The sequence below is a fragment of the Chrysochloris asiatica genome, unplaced genomic scaffold (assembly GCF_000296735.1).
Source record: "Chrysochloris asiatica unplaced genomic scaffold, ChrAsi1.0 scaffold00116, whole genome shotgun sequence".
In the NCBI taxonomy this organism is placed as follows: Eukaryota; Metazoa; Chordata; class Mammalia; order Afrosoricida; family Chrysochloridae; genus Chrysochloris; species Chrysochloris asiatica.
Genome location: NW_006408634.1, coordinates 919,469 through 923,619, shown reverse-complemented (window position 1 = coordinate 923,619; position 4,151 = coordinate 919,469). Strand labels below are relative to the sequence as shown.

General features: G+C 43.0%; 1 pseudogene; it reads left to right on the top strand.

Annotated features, from left to right (window-relative positions):
* The first annotated feature begins 2,533 nt into the window (after positions 1-2,533).
* Positions 2,534-3,432, top strand: LOC102843015 (annotated as a pseudogene).
* The last annotated feature ends 719 nt before the right edge of the window (positions 3,433-4,151 follow it).

The window sequence follows — 4,151 nt, the reverse complement described above, 5'->3', positions numbered from 1 at the left end:
TGAGGTGAAATTTGTGAAGGATTTTGACACATTGGACAGCTGTGGGAAATGAAATGTGTAAGACATGACGTCAGATGCATTTCATAAATGGAAATGGTGGGTCTCCTTTGCCTGGTAATAGAATATTTTACGACCAGAATAGCTAGCTCAATATCTGTACTCATCTGTACCGATCATCTGTATTAATCATGAAACCTGAGTTGTAAGGTGCTCCCAGAATGCAGTTCTCTGGTTGTGTACAGGAATCCTAAGAACTGTCAGGAAACCAGAGAAGACCCTGTGGCCTTCACCCCCATATTTGGGATACAGGATGAATCTGTGGGGAGTAAGTATCTCCTCACATGTGTCTTGCTGCTGCTCAGCTAGGAATGCTTTCTCTCACTGTGTGTGTGATGCCTGAATGAAGACAGTAATGTGCCTCTCCTGGAAGTATCTCTGGTCTGGTGATTATGGGGAGTCTGTATTTCTCTGTTGTGAGGATGGTTCAACACCAAGCAGTGTTTTAATCTGTTGTGTGTAGGGTTACTATGAGTCGGAACGAGTAGACACCTAACAACAACAGCAACATATTTCCTCTGAAGTCCTGGTGTCCTGTCTGATAAGCAGTGGACTGCTAACCTCTTTGGAAACCCTGTACAGGGTCACTATGAGTCAAACTGACTCTAAGGCACTTAACAACAGCAACAACATATTCCTACTAGAAGTCAGGGAAGCAAAATGGTTTTTAAAAAATGTTACTTTCAAATAAAGGATTTCACAGCAACGGTCACGAGCAGATATTATGCTATCTACTCTGGTTGTAAAGCAATCTATTATGAAACAAGTCATCAGCCATTTCCTTACAAAATGTACCATGCCTTCCAGATTTATTGACAAATATTAGTCACAAATCTCACCTAACACTTTTTTTCTTATTTTTATTGTGATTCAAGTGATGATTGGCAGAGAAAATGGGCTTTCCGTGAAACAATTCATCTACATTTCCCACCACCTTGATCGCGATGCCCACAGTATAAAGGCTTCCCACTTCCTTTCTTTCCTCAGGGTGCTTTTTCCATCCCTCCTTCCTCCTTTCCTTCCCATGGTTGTGAGTTCAGTTCCAGGCCTGAACGGTGACCCTGAGTGACATCTCAGGGTTTTCCCAAGTCTCCATGAGATCAGTGAGCCAGGTCTGTTTTTTATTATTTTGAGTTTGGGTCCCCATTTTCTCAGCATCCCATGCATCAGGCTGTATTACTGATAATAACTTCACACACGTGTTAAAACTGATGCATTGATCAAGTGAAAGTCTAAATAGTTTCATTTCTGCTCTCCCCATTTTATCATTTATTATGTTTCTCAGAGTTTAGGGCCTGATATGAACTCGTTCAATAATTATATGATGGTGGTGGTGGTGGTGATGTGCCGTGGCGTCGGTTCCAACTCATAGAGACCCTGTATAGGGTTTCCGAGGCTGTAAATCATTACAGGAGCAAAAAGCCTCATCTTTCTGTCACAGAACAGCTGGTAGTTTCGAACTGCTAAGCTTGAGATTGGCAGCCTGACTTGGAACCACTACGCTACCAGAGCTCCTTAATTATGTTATGACTGCATTTCTATTTTGCTTCTGGCAGAAGAGCGTATTTGCCATCCAGTTGTCACCCACATATTAAGCCTGTTATCACTAATTCATTAAGCCCACCATGCTCTTAAAGCAGGCTCCTGAAGTCATCTGCTGTGATGAGTAAATCTATATTTCTTTAAAATATTTATCCACGATTGAGGCTTCAGTCATAATTGTTATTGTAATAATTTTTACACATCAGTGGAAACTTGTTACAACCATGTAAAAATAAAATATCCCCACTGTAAAATAAAATGAAAAGGTATCAAGGCAAAACTAAATGCAGTCCTGGATTATTGGAGGACACAGTGAACTCGAGTGATGTGATGCAGTGAGTCACTTTTACATAACCGTACCCACCATGGCTTTGTGACTCTCATTAGGATTGGGTTGTTGTTGTTGTTGTTAAGTGCCGTCGAGTTGGGTCCGATCCATAGCGACCCTGTATAGAGTTTCTGAGGAATGGCTGGTGAGCTTGAATCACCAACCTTGCAGCTGACACTGACCTTGCAGTTCAGTGCATTAACTTGCAGCGCCACATCAAGACTATGCAAATAAAACCACTCTTTTTAGAATCGGGTGGAACTATGAAAATGCAATTGGGCAGACTGCTACTAATGCAAATAGGTTTCATGGAATCCTTTTAGAGGGTGGTAATAGGATTTCTGGTGTGACACTATAGATAAGCACTGGACTATAAGGTTGGTTTGGACCACCGGCCGCTCTTTGGAAACCCTTTAAAATGCAAATAAGGTAAATTATGCATCCAACTCTTGGAAACCCCTTAATGAACAACAGCGTTTAAGTGAATGTGACTGAGTGGACACAATAGTGGATTTCAGTGCCATGACACATGTGGCCCCTGTCTCATCTTCCCATGCAGGACCCTCTGTCTCCGAAGACAAGTAGCAGTCACTGGAAATCTGGAGAATGTTCCTCAGGGATTGGACATTAGGAATGATTTTCTTATTACAGACTATAGTTGGAATACTGGGTAACTTTTCTCTTCCATTATCTCTTCCTTTACTTCACTAAGTGTAAGTTAAGGTCCACACACTTGACCCTGATACACCTGATTGTGGGCAACTCTCTGGTCATCATCACTAAAGGACTTACTAAGACCATGGCAGCTTTTGGATGGAGTGATTCACTCAATGACTTTGGATGTAAATTTGTTTCATATGTTCGCAGAGTGGGCCGGGGTGTGTCCATTGGCAGCACCTGCCTGTTGAGCATCTTTCAGGCCATCACCATCAGCCCCAGTAACTCCAGGTGGGCAGAGCTGAAGGTGAAAGTTCCCAAGTACAGGGGCTTCTCCATTTACCTGTGCTGGCTCCTGCACCTGCTGGTAAACATCATTTTCCCCATGTATGTGACTGGCAATTGGAGCAATGAAAGCATCACAAACAGAAAGCTTTATGGGTCCTGTGCTTCTGTTCATTACGGCACAACCACAAACTCGCTGTATGCAGTCATGGTATCCTTCCCAGACACTGTGTCTGTGGTGCTCATGCTCTGGGCCAGCAGCACCATGGTTTTCATCCTGCGCAGACACAAGCAACGAATCCGACACATTCACAGGAACAACGTTTTCCCCAGATCCTCCTTCCTGACCAGAGCCACACAAACCATCCTCATCCTGGTGAGCACCTTTCTGCCTTCCTACACCCTCTCCATCTTCCTTCAAGTGTCTTTCACAGTTTTGTATCATCCCAGCTGGTGGATGATGTACATGGATGTACTGTCTGGTATGTTTTTCCCAACTATCCTACCTTTTGTCCTCATGAGCCGTGACCCTAGTATCTCCATGTTCTGCATAGCCTGGATAAGAAAGACAAAATTCCCTCTTCTAAGAAATACCTAGTTGTAGGTTTTGAAGAAGGCTCCATTCTTTGTTTATTTGTCACAGAATCACAGCACATATGAAATAAGCAAAGTGGCAGTGTTGCACCACGTGTTCACCTGCAAAAATATGTGTACGTACAAACATCTGTGCTTATGAGTGTGAGTGCACGTCAGCCGGATTATGGTTCTAATCCATCAAGCCAAAAGATGGGGAAATTATGCATTAGAATAGTAAAAATGAAGCTAATCACAAAAGTAATGAACTGCTTTCCAGATGGGAGAAGAATTAGGCAGGTTTGCATGGGCTAAGTGAGACAGAGGTAAATAATGATGTATGCACAACCTTGGAACAACAGGGCTCTGGGATACAGGGATTGATATGTGGTTGGAATTGGAAAAGGGGGGAATAATGTTAAGATGCTTGGCTGTCTTTTGAATCTTGGTTTTCCTTGCATTATATTATAAATAGACACTGGAGGGGGAGAGAAAGGAATAGCCAGAAATATCACCGTAGAAAGCTTGTAAGTCCGTCTTCTACCTATAACTGACTGTAATACCTAAAGTGGGGCTACAACGTGCCCAGTGAAGGAGGCTTCCTGCGGAGCCTCTGCATTACATAAGACTATAGGTGGAAGCCTTAACCACATCCAGAATCTTCAGAGATGGGAAATTTCCAATTGACAGGACGAGCAGACCAGCCTAG